General features: G+C 48.6%; 1 long non-coding RNA gene across 2 annotated transcripts in view; it reads right to left on the reverse strand.

The window, feature by feature from the left end:
- The window catches only part of LOC149126384 (uncharacterized), a 127,762-nt gene extending 108,412 nt beyond the window's left edge, over positions 1-19,350 (reverse strand). For both annotated transcript variants that reach the window (XR_016233557.1, XR_016233558.1), the window contains exon 1: positions 19,188-19,350. This is a non-coding gene — a long non-coding RNA (uncharacterized LOC149126384). The remainder of the gene's footprint in view (positions 1-19,187) is intronic.
- Between the last annotated feature and the right edge of the window lie 1,760 nt (positions 19,351-21,110).

A 21,110-nucleotide genomic window follows, 5' to 3' on the forward strand; every position in this document is an offset into this window, starting at 1 on the left:
AAAAAAAAAAAAAAAACCACCTACAAGGACGCCTCCTTAGGTCCCAGGCCTTCACTGTGCGACTCAAGAGGCCACCTGGACTCTGCGACCACTGTGTCCCCACCATCCCAAAGCCCAGAGGAGGCTGCCGAGGACCCGCTACTTCCCTCTGAGTAAACAGAACCTAGCTGGGCCCACCGTCCTCTCTGCTCCCTGTTGCCCTACCCATCACCCAGGATGCAGGCCTTCCCTGCTACCATCTGGAACCTTTACAAAATACCGAGGCCCAGAGAACTAAGTGACATCCAGGTGTGCCAAGTGATGGGTGTGCAACCAAGTGCACCACAGGCTCTTGCCCATGAACAACAGACAAGGACCCTTGTTCCTTCCTTTTTCAATAAAAAAAAGTAATTACTTAATGGTTAGTTCCACTGAGGAAGCCCGAAGTGACTTGTGTCAAAACACAGTAGAGGGGCAGCACCGTGGTGTAGTGGGGAAAGCCACCTCCTGCAGTGCCAGCATCCCATATAGGCACTGGTTTGAGTCCTGGCTGCTCCACTTCCAATCCAGCTCTCTGCTGTGGCCTGGGGAAGCAGTAGAAGATGGCCCAAGTCCCTGGGCCCCTGCACACACGTGGGAGACCTGGAGGAAGCTCCTGGTTCCTGGCCCGGGTAGGTTTAGGTCCAACTGAGGTGGCCAAATGGGGAGTGAACTGGCAGATGGAAGACCTCTTCCTCTCTCTTTTCATATAAACAAATAAATAAATCTTAAAAACACACAATAGAGCACAAATGTACCACTGTTCAGCCTGCCTCGTCATAGACAATCCTGGTGTTGAGAGAGCTCACAGAGCAAGGGGAGAGGCGATGGGGACTGCAAGCTCCAGCCGCACTGCTGACGGACAGCACTGGGTAGGTGACTGGCAGTTCTGGGTGGACAGTCGCGCCAGCCCTCAACCCTCATGACAAGCCCCCTTCTGTGCCCCATGCAGGCCCACCGCCTGGAAACCAGCAAGTCCCCGCCCACAGCGGAAGCTGCAAGTTCCACAACCTTGCAAACGTGACACCAGCACCGGCTGAAATACCCAACAGGACTGGAGGAAGTGCCCCCTGCCCTCAGCCATGATTTTTAGGCTATTGTAATGTCATTATAATAAAGTTACCAAGGCATACACTGCCACTCCTGTCATGCACCTGACATCGCGGAACAGGCAGAGAAATGGGCGTCCTGCAGCCCTGCAGCCTTGCAGCCCACAGCACTCGTGGTCTAGGGAAGCCAGCGTTTGCCTTAGTGAAGGTGCGCAGTTTGCAGAACAGGTTCAGAGCATATGGGGCCTCTGGGAGAATGGTCTGTCCCAAGTTACCGGACAACTCCCACTTGCAGAATATCCTCAGGCTGCAGAGCGCAGAAAAGCCAAGACTAACCCGAGGCTACAGGGGAGTCATAGGAATGGACCGGAACCAAACCCAATGCACAGTGGCCTATTTCAGAGTAGGTTGAAGAGTGAGAAGAGAACCTTTATCATCTGCTTGGCCACTTTTTAACCATCCTGAATGATTTTCTAAGCTACTGTTTGGGTCCCTGAGACTGATGAATGTTAAAGACACTCTCACCACAAGGTCACAGAAATATATTAAATAAATTTGCTAACCAGAGCTGTACAGTAGTGGGAACACCACATTAAAGACACACTGCTGGCCGGCGCAGCAGCCCACTAAGCTAATCCTCTGCCTGTGGCACCGGCACCCCTGGTTCTAGTCCCGGTTGGGGTGCCGGTTCTGTCCCGGTTGCTCCTCTTCCAGTCTAGCTCTCTGTTGTGGTCCAGGAGGGCAGTGGAGGATGGCCCAAGTCCTTGGGCCCTGCACCCGCGTGGGAGACCAGGAGGAATCACCTAACTCCTGGCTTCGGATCGGTGCGGCACACTGGCCATAGCGGCCATATGGGGAGTGAACCAACGGAAGGAAGGCTTTTCTCTCTGTCTCTCTCTCTCTCTCTCACTGTCCACTCTGCCTGTCAAATAAATAAATAAATAAATAAGACACACTGCTAACACCCATGGCAACCAAGAAAGCTTAAAAAGGCCACATGGAGGGGTTTATAACCCACTTTATGTTGGGGAAATTTGCTGTCCATAAAGAAAGATTCAAAACTGAAATGTAACCTTGCAGAAAGTCACGCACAGCCAGCACCTGCGTCTGTCCCGGGGGCATCAGCAAGGGTGCATTTGAGCAATAGAAAAGTTGCTTAGAGCACACAGGCAATGGCGCACATACTCTCAACAACGCAGGCGCGAAGCTCTGTTTGTTCCAAGAACCCTCCTCAGAGTCACGTATTTTTCCATGTGTAAATTAGGAACTCAATTTTGATAATTTAGCCCAGTGTCTCTGCAAATTGTTCCTTCTTTGTCATTCAGAAGGTCGCAGCTGTTCTTGTCAGAAAGAAGACAAAGACCAGCAAGGCAATCTATTCAGCTTCTCTTCTTTGCCCTTCTATTTTAAAAAGGAAGAAAAAATAGAAAGGGAAGGGGAGAAGGGACCTGCTTTTGCGTTTTGTTTCTAATAGGTTTATTCCCAAGCTCTTGTCCTGGACAATATGCTCTGAGATCAGCCAGCTCTGGACTCCCGCAAAGCCCTACTGAGCGGTCTAAACCCAGGGCCTGACCATCCTTCAGTAGCGAAAGACTCGGCCGTTTCCCTGGCTGCAGTGTGGTCACGTGGCTTTTCCACTTTTGCTGGGCTGAACCAAACACGGGAAGGCAGAGTGGACACAGGCAGTCTGCAGCAGGCTTGTGCTGCCGCTTTGAACAGTTGTGCGTGAACAAACCTGCTGGAAACAAAACCCAGTGGCTTCTCCAAACCTTCCCAGAGCTGCACCCAGAGCAAGGTTTCCTCCTTGCTGCAGCCCCGGGTGCTCCTCATTGTCTCCCTCTCCAGCGCCTGTCTCTCTGGCCTGGCTTTTTTAAGGGACGGTGGCTGACAGCCTTCAGAACTCCTTGAACAACTAAACAGCTTCGTCCCACCCTTCCTGAAGCCAGCGAGGATGTTTGCAGAAACCCAGACAGGCTGGGGAGGGTCAGGAAGTGAAGCGAAGGCGGTGCGGTGCGCTGCTCGAGGCCGGCAGCATTGCTGAGATTTTATTCTGGTTTGGTTGTTTGGCTTGCAAAGAGGACACAGCCCCGCCCAGGGAAACGCTGACCGTCTACGGGCTGTCATTCAGAGAACTCCCTCCGTCACGTCTGGCCACAAGCCCCCAGAGGCCCACAAGGGGAGACGAATGATGAAAGCATGGCAAAAATAATCCCTTCCCCAGTAGAGGGTAAGAGACAAGCAAGGAAACATTTTGGAGCACACTTCAGGAACTCTAAAATACTAAGACGTGCCAAATGCTTTGCCTACTGAGTTTGGAAAGGTTGTAAAACTTTCACTGTTTCATTGTAAAACTTTCATAAAACTAAGGAAAACAAAAGCCAGTGCTATAGAGGGCATTCCTGTCTGTTAAAAATGTGACTTTCAACAGGATCAAATGACTACAAGACTCTTGTCCAGGCAAGATCCTCGTGTCAGTAAGCCTTAGGTTCAAACTCTACCTTCTGTTGCCAGAGACCTGCCCGCCCTCGGCGGCAGGCCACTGCTCTGCGCAGAGGGAACCTGCTCCTTCAACTCCCCTTTCCAGGGGCTAGGAGACTGCAGCCCCTCCCACTCATCTCCATCCCCAGCTTTCCCGGCATCCCAGAAGGAACAGAACTCTAAAGATCTCCCAGGGCAGTGAAATTGTCAGAGCTGCACCATCAGCCACGGCCCAGCCTTCGTTCCAGCCGAAATCTGCTGGCGGAAGGCCGAAGGAAGCCACATCCACCTTCAGTCCCAGCTGTCCCACTGAGACCCTCTGCTTTTTATAACAACTTGAGCTCCTGGGCTTTGAGTTTCTGCTTTCAAAGAGAAAACTTGAAGCAGAAAATATTCAACCCAAAATAGCTGATACCACTGTGAAATAGTGCTCTATAGGAATAAAATAGCTTGAGGACTTCCTTTTTTTTTTTTAATATCCAAGAGGTTCTTACAGAGATGGTGTCAAACAATTCCTGGACATATTGAGGCCAAAGCATTCAGAAGCAGGCTGGCCTCAGAATAGACTGTAGGCTAAAGGCTCTCTGTCTTGAACAGTAGGCTGCTTCCTCTGCTTTAAACTGCGTTCAGAGAAGAGTGTTTATTCTCCTTTAAGCATTGTTAATTTCCCTCTCCAGTCATGCTTACCATAGCCAAACTCAGGGGAAAAAATCGCCCCAAGTTCAACTTCCTTATGAGCAAGTAATACATCATTGGTTCATCAGCAAATCATAACCAAAATGAACATTAATGAGGCTCACTTTCCACAGCTCTCAAAGGCAGTACACCCAGACGGTGATGTCCATTTCCCTGGCTATGACTCAAGTTCATGGTGGCATTATTGAACTTGGGCAGAGCCTGCTGCATTAAACACAATGATGTCCTCATACACAGTTCGATGTACATATTAACAAACTGACAATGTGATTTGACTTTGTCGGTGCTGTGGACTATATTTTGTTCTCCCCAAAATACATACTTCCAAGTCCTAAGCCCCCGTACTTGAGAATACAGCTATTTGGGAAGGCAGGGTCTTAACGATTAAGCTGAGATGAGATCATGTATCCCAAACTGATGGGAGTTCTTATAGGAGGAAAAGAGTAGGACAAAGACACAGAGAGAGACACTAGACATTTGCACATAGTGGGAGGACTGTGTGAAGAGACAGCAAGAGTGCAGCTGTCTGTAGGACAAGAAGAGGGTCCCCCGAGGAGACCAGCCATGCCAGGACCTGGACCTTAGACCACAGCCTTCAGACTGTGAGGAAATTTCCACGGAGAAGCCACCCTGTCCAGGGTACTCTGTTAGGGCTGCCCTGAGAAACTAATACACTAGTCACCTGCCATCCACAGAAGGCTTGGGAAATCCCAGTCCATCAGCCAAAGCTCAGACTCCATTAATCATGTGCAACAGTATGGTTTGGCCACATTAATCTATATTTTATTTTGCCAGATCGTTTCATACTAATCATTAGAGTCTCTCTCTCTCTCTTCCCCTCTCTCTCTCTCTCTCTCTCACACACGCACACACACACACATACACACACACACATACACACACACACATACACACACACATACACACACACACATACACACACACATACACACACACACACACCCTGATTTGGTGTCTACTCTGAGCCAAGAAATATCTCAAAGGATTGTTCCTTGGAATCTCAAGGAGTGCAGAAGTAGGAAGCTGGTTCACCCTCTCAGCTCAGATTGGAAAATGGAGAAATGATCTCCAGAACACGTCACAGCTCCTGTCTGTGTGTCCCTGTCCTCGTTTCCATGTCTTCCTCCATGTCTCTAGCTGAAAAGTAAATGTTATAAACCCTAGTTCAAAGTGTGTCAAGGAAAAGGTGAATTGATGGAACTGGATGCTTCTCAAGTGACAAACGAGAGTAAAATGCAGTGGGCGGGGGGAGGAGGGAGGAGGGAGGAGGAAGGAGGGGAGGAGGGAGGAGGCATGGAGCAGGAGAGTGGACGTTCCGGGGGCTCTTATCAGGTGACAATATTGTCCCAAACGCTTTGCCTGGGTTAGCTCATTAAAATCTCATGATGATCTGATGGAGGAGGAAGTGTCGGTGACTTCATTTCACAAATGCACTTACTAACATTTCAGAAAGGTTAATTACTGTCTTGTTTACAACACTAACAAGCAGGAGATCTGGACAAAAGATTCCCAAACTACTACCAAATGGACCAAAGTTGGAACTGTCCTGTTCTAGCTAAGAAATCCATGGTTGTTTTTCATAATACTTTGATACTTGTGTCTTTATGCAGTAGAGACAGAAGCTCTTAATGTACAGGAATGTATGTAGCCTTGTCCTCTTCTACTGAAAAGGCAAAGAACAACTGACAGAGAAAACAAAACAAAACAAAACCAGACAGGAAGCAGAAGGAGGGAAGATCCGGCCATGGCCATGGAGTGAAAGCACTGCACAGACAAGTCCCAGTTGGTGTAGAGCGCTGAGCGTCGGGAGTGAGGAATGAAGAGAGAGGGCAAGAGGTCTGAGGAGCAGCTGCCTCCCCGGGGTGGGGGTGGGGGTGGGGGGATTAAGAGTGGCAGTGATAGGAGGGGGAAGCTTACGAAATTGCTTTCTGTGCTTTGAAAATGTACACTCAACCCACTGCTCTGCTCTTTGCTTGGTAAATGAGGTTGAGTATCTGAATTGCTCCAGATGACTTTTGGGTTTGAAATTGCGTGTATTTTAACTGATATAAGAGCCCCCTGAACCTGTGGTGCCTGGTTACACTTGGGGGATATTTTTTGTGTTATTTTCTGGGCGTGGTGAACCAAGGCCAACTTGGAGTCCTTAGCTGCACTCTGCTCTCTCTCTGTCGCTCTGTACCTGACCAAGAGTGTATTTTGAATGTCAGTTAGGAAAATGATGGAAAGGAGCAGAGGAGACTGGATCCAAGCTATGCTGACTCTGCAAAATGTCCAAGATTTGGAAGGATATTATATCAACAAGAATAGCTTCAGTTAGGCTTTATGGCAAATGGCACCAGATTCTCAGCAGCCTAACACAATGCAAATGTTAACTGCCGCATACACAAAGCCAGAAGTAGCGAGGCTCATGGAGGAAAACCTACCTGCGGTGCTGAGAACCCAGGCTTCTTCAGTCTTGTGGCCAAGAGGGGAGAAAGCGTGGTGAGCCACACGCTGGTTCTGAAAGGCTTAGCCTGGCTAAGCCTCCACTGCAAAGGGGGCCGGCGAAAGGAGTCTTCCTGGTTCTGGAAAGAGAGAACTGGAATTCCTGATAGGAATGGGCAATGTCTGCTGCAAACAATGCGGAGACGTAGTTTTACACCCGAAGGGAAATTTCCTGGTTGGGGTTCACTGTTTCACACACAGCAGCAGAGGAATGTGGTTATGTTGCAGAACAACTACATTGGGCTCCAGCTTCCCACACACTCATTTTCTCCAGGAATCGGAGTCTGTCCGGAAGTTGAGGGGACAATGGACCAAACATACTTGGATTCACTCGAGTGCCTGGTAACCCCACCCACCCCTCCCCTCAGGGGCTTGGCAGCTGCCAGGCCACTTAAAGTTGAGTCAGATTTGGAGAGGCTTAAACAGCTGGATTTGTGCTACAAACGCGAGAAGTGCACAGGCCATGCCAGGACATGGACTCAAACAAAAGGATGTGTGAGTCATGGCTAGAGCTTAGAGCTTGCGCTGAGACAGTGCTGGAACGGAAAACTCTGGAAGCTGAGAAATGCAGCTAAGAGGGATCCTGTTTGGGTTGAGAAAAAGATGCTGCCACCTGCTCACCCAGTTCTACAACACATTCAGTGAAAACCGCGAGGGTAAGGGACCAGGGAGTCAGAATTTGGCCAAATAAGGCATGGAACGGAGGGCTGCCTCTACATGGAGAACACTGGGAATGACAAGAGAGAGAAACCAAAGATTTCTTTTTTTTAAACTTTATGGTAAAATAAAGCTGTGCTCCTTATTGTTTCCTTGATAGACTGAGAAAAGATACTGTGTACTTGTTCCTGGTTTTCTTGGACTTCATGTGACATTTTTCACTGATCACAGAGGCTGAGCCACGGAAAGCCTGGTATCACGGGTGTGCAGAAGTTCTGGCCTCCCATGGGTCACCAGTGCGTTGCACTACCACTTTCAGAGGTCACATTCCACTGGTCAGCTTGGCTGCCACAACAAAACCATAACCAGAGTGGCTTGAGCAGGTGATACCCATTTCCTCGCAGTCACGGAGGCTAAAAGTCTGAGGTTGGGAGCCACCATGCTCAAGTTCTACAGAGGATCCTCTTCCTGGCTTGCACACAGCCACCCTCACACTCTGTGCTCACATGCCCAGGGGAGAACATGTTTTCTAGGACTTCCTCTTCCAAGGGTACCACGTTTGGTCATGGCCTCATCTTAACCTAATCACCCCACAAGTTCCCAACTCCAAATACCATGGCATTGGGAGCTAGGGCTTCAACACAAAAATGGGGGTCTACAACTCAGTCCATGGCCTGCCCATGTTTATCTTCAAGTGCACCCAGCTACCGCTGAGCACCACAGAGTGAGGCACAGGTTGGCTTCTCTCCACACTGGGAGATTTAAGATTTACTCATTGATTTGAAGGGGAGACAGAGTGAGAGAGGGAGAGAAAGAGACCTTCCATCTGCTGGTTTATACCTCGAATGGCCACAGCTGCCAGGGCAGGGCGAAACTGAGGCAAAGATCCCGGAGCTCCATCCTGGTCTCCCCCATTGGTGGCAGGGACCAGGCACTTGGGCCAGCCATTTTCCACTGCCTTCCCTTGGCATTAGCAAGGAACTGGATTGAAAGGGGTGCAGTCGGAACTGGGACTGGTACTCAGGTGGGATGCTGGCATTGCAGGCAGTGCCCCAGTCTGCTATGCCACAGTGCCAGCCTGCATACTGGGAGATCAGTTCTGCGTCCAATGCTCTTAGCTCTCATTTTCATAAAACGTCTACACCACTCACCTAAAAGTCAAAGGCTGTTATATTGCTTTTGCTTCCTAAAAACTATTCTTAATTCTCCAGTTCTTTAAATTCTTGTAGTGGAATTAATAACCATCTAAATGTGTTTTCATTTGTCAAGCAAATATTGATCACATGATGGTTTGTCAATGTTCTCCCCAAAGCAGAGGACTCAGCAGTTAACGACACAGTCCTCGTGAAGCTGACCTTCCTGCAAGGGGCACAAGGATCTGTTTCCAGCTGGTGACAGGGGATGAGAGCCATGTTACAACAATCCTGCCTACAGCAAAGGCTGCTGCCTTTGATACGTCTACCACCGAGGCCTCCTAGCAGGAGTGACACTTGAGGGTGGTGCGAAGAATTGAGGTCTCTATGAGCTGGGAGCGCAGCATCCTACATGGAATGCCCAGTGAGCGGACAGGCCCTGCTCTGTAGGCCCAAAACAGCCTTGAGTCAAGGAGCACATGCCGTTGGAGAACTAAGCAGGTGTGACATCACTGTGTCTTGCTAGGTGAGGGTTCGGGATCTGACCCCAAGGCCTTTGCAGAACTGGGTGCCCAAGAACACTAAACACTGGGGCCAACGTTTCGGATTAGCAGGCCGAGCCTCTGCTTGCAGCACCAGCATCCCACACAGGCACCTATTCAAGACCTGCTGGTTCTACTTCCGAACTAGCTCTCTGCTAAAGCGCCTGGGAAAACAGCAGAAGGTGGACCAAGTGCTTGGGCCCCTGCACCCACACGGGAGACCTTAAAGAAGCTCCTGGCTCCTGACTTCGGATCAGCCCAGCCTGGCTGTTGTGGCCATTTGGAGAGTGAACCAGCAGATGGAAGCTCTCTTTTTTGTCTCTCCTGTCTCTAACTCTGTCTTTCAAATAAATAAAAAATAGGCCGGCGCCGCGGCTCACTAGGCTAATCCTCCGCCTAGCGGCGCCGGCACACCGGGTTCTAGTCCCAGTTGGGGCGCCGGATTCTGTCCCGGTTGCCCCTCTTCCAGGCCAGCTCTCTGCTGTGGCCAGGGAGTGCAGTGGAGGATGGCCCAGGTGCTTGGGCCCTGCACCCATATGGGAGACCAGGAAAAGCACCTGGCTCCTGGCTCCTGCCATCGGATCAGCGCGGTGCGCCGGCCGCAGCGCGCCGGCCGCGGCGACCATTGGAGGGTGAACCAACAGCAAAGGAAGACCTTTCTCTCTGTCTCTCTCTCTCACTGTCCACTCTGTCAAAAAATAAATAAATAAATAAATAAATAAATAAATAAATCTTAAAAAAAAACTCTAAACATGAAGATAACTTCAAATATCTGACTTGACTTGTGATATCTAGGTTTCCTGCAGCGAAGCAGTTTTGTGTATATTTATGGAACATGTGGTAAAGCAGAAAATACATGTGAGAACACCTTTTATACACATAAAGTGTTGAGAAACTGGCCTACGGTTCAACAGCAGATGCTGGATATAAGAGATTAACCTGCTGTTTCCCAGAAAAGGCACTATCTTCTTCCACCTCCTATTGCTCCTTCCCGATCACTATCCTAAATGTGACTTTTCTTATTTATGTGTGGGAGTCTGTAAATCTCTGGAAGATATTTTTTGAGGTCTTCAAAATTAAAGTAGATGTTTCCCATGGAGGTTGTGTTTCTTTTTAATCAATCATTTATTTAGCAAATTTTTATTCCACACACACCGTGTGTACGCTGCTCTGCTACATCCCTGGGCTACAGTCATGAGCAAACGAGTGAGGCTCCGCAAGCCAGGAGCTCACAGTGGAGAAAGATGCTGATCAACAAACCACAGAAGCAAACGGCTGTAAACCGGTCAGTGCTACCTCAGGGAAAGTCAGCGACCAGAGTAAACAGAGCCAGCCAACAGCAGGGAGAAGCCACAAGCACCAAAGCTCAGGGACGTGTAATCTAAGGAGGCAGCAACTTGGGGCCCTGACTGTGGCATAGTGGGTTAAGCCACCACCTGTGTTGCCGGTATCCTATAGGGGTGCTGGCTGGAGTCCCCGCTGCTGCTCTTCCTATCCAGCTCCCTGCTAATGTCCCTGGGAAAGCAGAGGAGAATGGCCTAAGTTCTTGGGCCTTTGCACCCACGTAGGATATCTGGAAGAAATTCGTGGCTCCTGGCTTTGGCCTGGCCCAACTCTGTCCATTGTGGCCATTTGTGGAGTAAACCAACAAATGGAAGATCTCTCTGTGTGTCTCTTTTTCTCTCCTTCTCTCTGTAACTCTGCCTTTCAAATAAATATGTAAACACATTGTAAAATTCTTTTAAATAAATAGGCAGCATCTTAACAGAGCTCAAAGAAGAACAACTAGGAGTACCTAGGTAAAGAAAAGAAAACTGAGTTATTAGGAGGAGAAAAGAGTGGAGCTGATTCCAGAACTTTCATGTGGAAGGGACCCATGGAGGCAAAATGCCCTTGGACCCACTCCCATCTCACTCTGCTTCCCAGCAAAACCCACCCCTCACCTCTGCGTTCTTTCCTCAGCTCACTCCCAAGGTTCCCCAGCCCTCACTGCTCCACCCAACCTCAGCATCATCTGAGGCGATGACCCTCCTTCCTGAAGCACTTTTCCCTGAGCTCCAGCTTCTTCCCCTTTCCTGGGGCTCTCCCCATCTTCCTGCCCTCAACTTCTTGAGGGTCTTCCTGTACTGCACATCTCCACGGCTGCAGCTCCCAAATTCAGGCTCCACCCTCTCTGTCCTCCTCCTTCCCACGTTGTGGCAGACATATAGAAGCCCACAGGCACATAACGTTAGAGTATGCATTGTGAGGGTGTGTATCTTAAAGAGAGCACTCTTGTGTAGTACAGACAATAAAAGAGTGAGCATAAGGGTAAGAAAGCAGTGGTTGTCAGCAATGGACAGATCAACCAGACAGAAAATCAACAAGGAAACAACAGATTTAATCGACACTATAGACCAAATGGACCTAAAATATATCTACAGAAGTTTTCATCCTATAGTTGCAGGATACACATTCTTCTCAGCAGTGCATGGAACCTTCTCTAAGACTGACCACATACTAGACCACATAGCAAGTCTCAGCAAATTCAAAAAAATCAAAACCGTACCATGCATCTTCTTGGACCACAATAGAATGAAGCTGGAAATCAGCAACTCAGGAATCTCTAGAGCATATGCAAATACGTGGAGACTGAACAACATGCTCCTGAATGAACAATGGCTCACAGACAAAATCAAAAAAGGAATCAAAAACTTTCTGGAAACAAATGAAGATGATGACACAACATATCAAAACTTATGGGAAATAGCAAAAGCAATGTTAAAAGTTTACAGCAATAGGTGACTATATCAAGAAATTGGAAAGGCACCAAATAAATGAGCTATCAATGCATCTCAAGGATCTAGAAAAACACATCAAACCAAACCCACAACTAATATGTGAGTGTGGCACAGCAGATTAATACCCTGGCCTGAAGTGCCAGCATCCCATATGGGTGCCAGTTCAAGACCCAGCTGCTCCACTTTCTATCCAGCTCTATGCTATGACCTGGGAATGCAGTAGAAGATGGCCCGAGTCCTTGGGCCCCTGCACCCACGTGGGAGACCTGGAAGAGGCTCCTGACTCCTGGCTTTGGATTGGTGCAGTTCCGGCCATTGCAGCCAACTGGGGAGTGAACCATCAGATGGAAGACCTCTCTCTCTCTCTCTCCCCCTCTCTCCCTCTTTCCCTCTCTCCCTCTCTCCCTCTCTCCCTCTCTCCCTCTCTCCCTCTCTCCCTCCCTCTCTCTGTGTAACTCTTTCAAATAAATAAATAAATCTTTCTTTAAAAAAAAGAGAACATTTCTTTCTTTTTTTTTTTTTTACAGAAGATCAGTTTAGTGTACATTAAGTAAAGATTTCAGTCGTTTGCACCCCCATAGAAACACAAAGTAGAAATTTTCAATTCCCAACTTGACTCTCACTGGGATTAAACATGACAATAGGTCTGATCTGATTTCATCATCATTTTAAAAAAATCATCTATTATTTTTCACTTTATGTTTCTGTGTGGGAGCAAACTGTTGAAATACTTACTTAAGGTATACTAAGCTGATCTTCTGTATATTAAGATAATCGAAAATGAATCTTGATGTGAATGGAAGGGGAGAGGGAGTGGGAAAGGGGAGGGTTGTTGGTGGGAGGGACGGTATGGGGGGGGAAGCCATTGTAACCCATGAGTCGTACTTTGGAAATTTATATTCATTAAATAAAAGATAAAAAAAAAATTTTCAAAAAAATAAAAAAATAAAAAATAAAAAATAAAAAAAGAGAACAGCAAAACTAATACAAGAAAAGAAATAAATAAAATTAGAGAAGAAATCAACAAAATTGAATCCAAAAAAGTAATACAAAAAATCAGCAAAATGAAGAGCTGTGTTGTTTTTTTTTTTTTTTTGAAAAAATAAACAAAATTGACACACCATTGGCCCAACTAACAAAAAAAGGAGAGAGAAGACTCAAATCAATAAAATTAGACATGAAAAAGGAAATATAACAAGACACCATAGAAATAAAAAGAGTTATCAGAAATTACTACAAAGAGTTTATGCTAACAAACTGGGAAACCTAGCAGAAATGGATAGATTCCTGGACACATACAACCTACCTAAATTGAACCATGAAGATATAGAAAACCTAAACAGATTCATAACCAAGATGGAAATTAAATCAGTAATAAAGGCCCTCCCAACAAAGAAAAGCCTAGGACTGGATGGATTCATTGCTGAATTCTAGCAGACATTTAAAGAAAAACTTACTCCAATTCTTCTCAAGCTATTCAAAACAATTAAAATCAAAACAATTGAAAGAGAGAGAATTTTCTCAAAATCTTTTTATGAAGCAAGCATAACCTTAATTCCTAAACCTGAAGAAGATGCAACAGAGAAAGAGAATTACAGACCAATTTCCCTGATGAACATAGATACAAAAATCCTCAACAATATTCAAGCCAATAAAACTTGCCATGAGACTCAAAATCCCATAAATTGGCAGGTACCAATGCCATCTTACTAGTTAAAGTGATCAGTTTAAGTTCATAACTGATCATAAAACTAGGATTGTTAAAGAGATCACATAAATAAGACCAAGTGTCTGCTAATAATAATTGATAGAATTAAAATGAGAGAATTTTCCAACATGGGAAGCAGGACACACAGCAGACTCATAGAATGACAAATGCCCTAAACAGCACTCTGGCCTCAGAATCAGCCCTTAAGGCATTCAGATCTGGCTAAAAAGCCCATGAGAGCATTTTAAGCATGGAAAGCCAAGACACTGTGGCAAAAAAAATGACCTAAATGAAAGTTCTCTGTGAGTGAGATCCCAGTGGAAAGAATGGGCCATCAAAGAAGGAGGTACCTTTCTTTGAAAGGAGGAGAGAACTTCCACTTTGATTATGGCCTTGTTTAAATAAGGTCAGAGTTTGTGGACTCAAAAGGCTTCCATAGCCTTGGCAGCTCATGACAAGAGCCTTGGGTGATCACTGACATCATAAATAAGAGTGTCAATTGTTAAATCAACAACAGGATTCACTGTGCACTTGCTCCCCACATAGGACCTCTGTCCTTTATGTGTTGTACTATGAGAATTAATGGTAAAACTAGTTTTCAAACAGTACTTTATACTTTGTGTGTCTGTGTGGGTGCAAACTGTTGATATCTTTACTTAGTATGGAGTTGGTCTTCTGTATATAAAGATAATTAAAAATGAATCTTAGGCCAGCGCCGTGGCTCAACAGGCTGATCCTCCACCTAGCGGCGCCGGTGCACCGGGTTCTAGTCCCGGTCGGGGCACCGGATTCTTTCCCGGTTGCCCCTCTTTCAGGCCAGCTCTCTGCTGTGGCCCGAGAGTGCAGTACAGGATGGCCCAAGTCCTTGGGTCCTGCACCCACATGGGAGACCAGGAGAGGCTTCGGATCAGTGCGGTGCACTGGCTGCAGCCTGCCAGCCACAGTGGCCATTGGAGGGTGAACCAATGGAAAAGGAAGACCTTTCTCTCTGCCCCCCTCTCTCTCTCTCACTGTCCACTCTGCCTGTCAAAAAAAATTAAAAATTTTTAAAAATAAATCTTAATGAAGAATGGGATGGGAGAGAGAGTAGGAGTTGGGATGGGAATAGGGGTGGGAAGGCGGATATGGGGGGAAGAACTGCTATAATCCAAAAGCTGTACCTATGAAATTTATATTTATTAAATAGCTTTAAATTTATATTTATTAAATAGATTTAATCCATATTATATTAATAAACATAGCTACGAATGTAAAAAAAAAAAAAAAGAAAGAAGTGGTACATTTAGGAGGTGAGAGCCTCAGGACTTCACAAGGAAGGGAGGGAGCAAAAGAAGGCATAATGCAGTTTTCTGGTGACCCAATGGATCATGGTGCCTTTTACTATAGAAGGAAATTGAGGAGAAGGAACAATTTTAGGAGGTGGATCGTGAGTTAGTATTTTTTTTACATTTTTATTTATTTGAAAGACTGGGGTGGGGCAGCGGGAGACACAGTTTGAGAGAGAAGAGATCATCCATCCATCAATCAGTTCACTCCCCAAATGGACACAATGGCCAGGGCTGGCCCAGGCCAAAGACTGGAGTCTGAAATTCCACCTGGGTCTCCCATATGGGCAACCAGTGCCCAGATACATGGGCCATCTTTCTGCTGCCTTCCCAGGTGGATTAGCAGTGGGCTGGATCAGGAGTGGAACAGCTGGGACTCAACTGAGTTCTCTAACATGGGATGCTGGGTTGGAAGCAGTTCCACAATGCCAGTTCCATTATTTTTAATGTTTGTTTAGAGACAGCGCTCTTCCATCCACTGTTCACTCTCCAAATGCCTACAACAGCCAGGGTTGCGCCAGGCTGCAGCTAGGAGCCAGGACACCATCTCAGCCTGCCAGACAGGAAGAGACCCACACCTGAGTCATCATCTGTTGCCTTCCAGGATGGGCATTAGCAGGAAGCTGCATCAGAAGCAGAATAGCAGGGACTGGAACCAGCAATATAGATGGGATAAATGTGTCTCAAAACACAGCTTAACTCATGGCCACAACACTCACCCCAGGCTTATGTTTTAACATGAAGAAATGTCCTTAAGATATGCAAGTGGAAATGTCAGATGGATAAATACATAACATGCATCTATAACTCAGAGAAGCAGGCTTTTTGAATTTAAATGTTAGGGTCACTGGAATATACTAGAGTCTCCAAAGTGTTCGTGGAAAAATGTGTATTATCTTTCCATTCCATTTCTTCACAAACTTACCCTCACAAATGGTAAGTCAAGACAAGAACCCACGAGTAGAATGTGAAGGAGAGCAGATCTAAGAGAAAGCTGTGGGCCAGCGCCGTGGCTCAATAGGCTAATCCTCCACCTTGCGGCGCCGGCACACCGGGTTCTAGTCCCGGTCAGGGCGCCGGATTCTGTCCCGGTTGCCCCTCTTCCAGGCCAGCTCTCTGCTATGGCCAGGGAGTGCAGTGGAGGATGGCCCAGGTGCTTGGGCCCTGCACCCCATGGGAGACCAGGAAAAGCACCTGGATCCTGGCTCCTGCCATCGGATCAGCGCGGTGCGCCGGCTGCAGCGGCGGCCATTGGAGGGTGAACCAACGGCAAAGGAAGACCTTTCTCTCTGTCTCTCTCTCTCACTGTCCACTCTGCCTGTCAAAAAAAAAAAAAAGAAAGAAAGAAAGCTGTGAAGCAGCACAGGTGGAAAAGCCCAGGAGAGGAGGATGCCCCAGAGAGGTAGAGTGGACAGGAGAGAGAGGACAGGGGGAAGTGGAAGAGCCGGGTGCTGGGGAGGCCAGCGGGAAGAAAGGAAGAGATCAAGATCAACCACGTCCAGTGCTACTGGGAGTGCAAAATGAGGACGGAAGAGCATCCACTGCGCATGGCAATGTGGAAACACCAATGGCACTGGTAAGAGCTACTGTGTTGATACTAGCGGAACCCAGAGTGTGCTGTGATGCATTGAGGAGTGAGCAGGAAGTGAAAAATTGAACTATTTCCTCTCAACAGCAAAAGGCATTTTAGAGATTAGGAGGACCTAAATTAACATTTCTCCAAAGAAGATATACCAACAGTCGGCAAGCAATGAAGATACTCAAATCAGCAATCATTAATAAAAGCCAGTGTCAAGCCAATATCATGCCATACCCATCAGAAGGGCTACTATTTAAAAAGAGAAAGGAAGGAGCAAGAAGACAGCAACTATAAGCAAGGATGTAGAAAAACTGCAACCCTATACATTGATGGTTTTAAAGAAAGGAAAAGGCTGCAGCAGCTATGAAAACAGCACTGAAAAATCTCAACAACTTAGAGAATTATCACATCTAGCAATTCTACTGGGTACACTGAGAGCAAACCCAAAAGAATTGGAAGCAAAGTCTTGAAGCGAGATTTGTAAAAACCTTCATGGCAGCATTATTCACAATAGCACAATGGCGGAATCAAGGCAAGAGCCCATCAATAGCTGAATGGATAAACAAAATGTAGTACACACATGCTGAGCAAAACATGTAGCCTTGGAAAGCAGACTGCGACACATGCTATGGCATAGCTGAACCTTATATATATCATATGAAGTGAGAGAAGCCAGTCACCGAATGACAAGCTCCATGTGATCTGATTTACACGAGGCATCCAGAGTAGTCAAATTCGTGGAGACAGAAAGTGGCATGAGGGTTGCCAGGGGCAGGAGGTAGGGAAGAAAGGCGATTTACGTTGGAGCAGACATAGCACGTTAGTTCTGTAAGATGAAAGATGTTTGGAGTTTGGCTGCACAGCATGGTGAATATGCTGACCTTGCTCAACTGTTGTACACTTAAATACGGCTATGATGGTGCATTTTATGTTGTGTATGTATTTTATGACAATAAAATAAAAACCAGGTTACAACAACATAATCCTTAAAAGAGGGTACTTCCAAAAGTTTGTGGAAATCAAGAACTATAAGCCTATTTTGTTTAAAAAATTGAAAGCCATACATAATTTTTTAAGATATGCGTTTTCCATAAGCTTAAAGGCCTATTATACATAAACGGAATAAATGACATATTTTGGTAGTCAAAAAAATTCACAAAGACTTCAAGGAACTGGTTGTGGAGGCGAAAAGGGAGAAGGATGTCGCTGAAAGACGGTCTGAGACGAGGGCCGTTTGTCTCCTCTGTAGGCGCGGTAGGATCTCAAGTGTCTCTAGAAGCAGGATTTAGAGCTGGAGAGGGCAATACACACATCTGTCAGACATCTGTCAGAGCCGGGCGGCGACGGCATCAGAGCTCAGAGGTAAGTGAGCACACGGGCTAGGAGGGACAGAGAGGAGGTGGCGAGGACGGGAGTCATGAGCAAGAGCTCCGGGGGAAGCAGAAGGTGGGCTGCCGGATTCCGTCTGGAAGCCGCCATCTGCCTGGAAAGAACCAGAGTCCTCTTCTGAGAGGGGCGAGTGCTCAGGCTTGGAACTTCCTGGGAAACGACAAGGTGGAGTCAGGGGGGTTTATGGTGTCATCCAGGGAGGCGAGACACCACTGGGAATACAACAAAGATCCCGGAGGCCAGGCCCGAGCATCGCTGAGGCTGCCCAGCAAGGTGGCAGAGCAGGGTGGGGAGGAAAACAGCAAAACCAAGTGAGAACCCTGTGCTTGCCAGGAAGGCGGGCAGCTCTGTCCATCGTCAGTGCGGCTGGGCTGCACTGTGTCCCTAAGAAGTTCCGGGTTGAAGTCCTCACCCCAGCCACTCAGCGGGGCTGTTGTTGCAGACAGGGCCACTGCAGGTGTGCTTAGTTACAATGAGGTCATCAGAGAGGACCTTAGCCCATTATGACCAGTGTCCCTGTAAAGAGAGGAGTGTGGAAGAGCATCCAGTGCAGATGGAAGCAGAGATGGGGGTGGGGCGGCGATGCCTCCATAAGCCAAGGAATGCCAGAGACAACCAGCCAAGCTCCGGAAGCTGGGGGCCTGGGACAGTCCCTCCTTCAGAGGGAGCCAGCACTGCCCATGCCCTGAGATCCGCTGCCTGCCTGCCTCATGCGCCTGTCCTACCAGAGACGTGCACCTTAGACCCAGCTCCCTGACTGGTCAGGTCTCCACTGAGGCCAAGCAACAGGAAGGCCATGAAGCTCTCTGGGCTTCTGGGTAGACCAAGAGCTCCTGTCCATTCCTCCTGCTAGCGCCAAGCAGTTTCCGCACAACCACCACGCAAGCTAAGCGACATTTTCATCATTTTGCAAAAGGAATGCCAGGCTCAGAAAAGGGGAGGATTTTCCCCAAGAGCAGACCAGTCGCAGAGCTGGCTTTCTAATTCCAGCTGTCAGTCCCCTGATTGCACCCTGCCCCTGCCTCCCTGCCATCTGCAGCCCCTCCACCAGAGGCTGGCCCTCCCCTCCCCCTCCAGAGGGCTCCTGGCCCACCCCTTGAGCTGGGCAATGAGCAAATCAGTTTCCAATCCAGCATCGCCTGCCACAGAGGCAGGGATACCAAGCGGAGGCCGGTTCTGTGTGTAAGGAGGAACAGAGCAGTGAGAAAATTCACACACACTCCCCTGTGAGTGTGGGCCTCTCCACACTGAGATATACCCACCACAAGCAGGCCAACGAGTTGCCTGTGAACAAGAGACATAGAGAATGGCAAAACGGTGAACCGTACCTCTGAGCGAAAACAGCACCTCGCTGGAGCGAGCTCTCTTCCACCTTCCACAGCCTTCTATAAGGAAGAGGGTGGTGCTTAATTGGCTCTATAAGCCGGCCTTAGCTAGTGCCCTGGCCCCCGGGTGACAGGTGCATCCTGGGAAGGTGGGCGTCTCAAGCCTACAGTTAAAGAGACAGTATCAGGAACCAGCATTGTGGCATAGTGGGCATCCCGTATGAGTGCCTGTTCGAGCCTCAGCTGCTCCACTTCTGGTCCAGCTCCCTGCTAACCACCTGGGAAAGCAGCAGAGGATGGCCCAGATGCTTGGGCCCTGCACCCTTGTGGGAAACCTGGATAAAGTTTCTGCCTTCAGCCTGGCCCAGCCCCTGCTGTTGTAGCCATTTGGGGAGTGAACCTGCAGATGGAATATCTCTCTTTAACTCTGTCTTTCAAATAAGTAAAATAAATCTTCAGGAGAAAGACAGCATCACTCTGCAGGGGTAAAGATTTCCAGCTCACCTAAACCTGCACTCACTGCCGAGCTTCACCAAACCTCCCTGGGAGGAGAGACGAGCCCCCGCCCTCTCTGACTCCTTGCTGTTTGGGGTTCTTGCCCTTGGAGAACATTGCAGACTCCCTGAGGCAGGGTATGCGCCCCCAGACCTGGCCCCTGCCTGGGCCTCCCCTGCTGCCCCCTGGCAGCCCAGCCTCACCCTGCGTCCCCCAGAGCCCAGGTACTGGTGCCATTCCCCGCCCACCCCGCGCCCTCTCCCACCACCAGGGCTTTGCACGTGCTGTGCTCTCTACTCTTTCTCATTCTCACCTCGGCTGGGAGAAAACCTCCATTTCTGCCTCAGGCTTACACCCGGGGCGTCCATCGTGAGGCCAGAGCCTCTCCCATCTTCTCCAAAACGTCCCCGTCACTCAATGAAATGCGTGTCCAGGCCTTGCTCTGTCTCAGGTCAGCGACTGAGACAAGGCTGCTGACCATGGAGTGTGGGGAGGCAGCCAGAGGCCACAGACACACCGGGGCCCAGGCCAGCGGGCGATCATAGCCATTGTGGTGTGGTCACCAGGTCCACGGGCTTCTGCTCAGACCCCGGACTTCAGGAGGGAACAGGGGTCCTTTCTGCAGCCGCTCTTTTCTCACTCGGAAGACATTGCTGGGAAACTGCCTCCTAAATGTTCAGTGTGCAGCGAACAGGGCCTCAGGCAAAAGCCTCCTGTGATCCAGTCCTGCTGGGTGGGCGCAGCATAGCAATGACTCCCAGCAGGTGGCCTCCACGGTCACCACACTGGGTGACACTGGGGACACCTCAGGACCTCGATGCAGTGGAGGGCGCACGTCTGGAAGCACAGCCCACCCAAGGCCACTCTGCCCATTTCCTCCAGGAAACTCAGGCTGGGAGCAGAGCAGCCAGAAACGGGAGCCTTTGGCCAGGTCTCCAGCCGTTGCATATTAATACCGGCCCCAGACGTCTGCACAGAGAGGAGCATTCTGGCACCTTCTCCGTTGAGTTTTACAACAGCCCTCGGGCTCCTGCCTCCCAGGAACTGGCTGTGGTGGAGATGTGCTGTCTGCACTGATTCTATTGTGAGCACTCCCAGCATCCCCCACTGGGCGCCACGGTGCCCACAGCTGGGTCACTAGTCCTACCTGGACCAGGGCAGGCGAGGACCAGGAGGCAGAAGGGCAGGCGGCTGTCGGGTGTACAGCTGCCTGTGGAGGTGACCCAGCCATAGCAACGTGTTAAATGAGGTTGACGATGTGTGAAGTGGAAAATGTCACCAGCAGGAGAGAGACACCGTGAACTTTCGTTTTGATTTAAATTAACGGGAGCTCAAGGAGAGAAAATCCTTCCAGTGTTCCAGAAAACCCGGAAGGTTGCAAGTGTGGGCCTGCCCGAGCAGACGCCCGCCTGGGTGTGACAGAGCTGTTTA

Source organism: Oryctolagus cuniculus, chromosome 5, assembly GCF_051225735.1.
Source record: "Oryctolagus cuniculus isolate XC-2025 breed Fujian yellow rabbit chromosome 5, ASM5122573v1, whole genome shotgun sequence".
Taxonomy (NCBI): Eukaryota; Metazoa; Chordata; class Mammalia; order Lagomorpha; family Leporidae; genus Oryctolagus; species Oryctolagus cuniculus.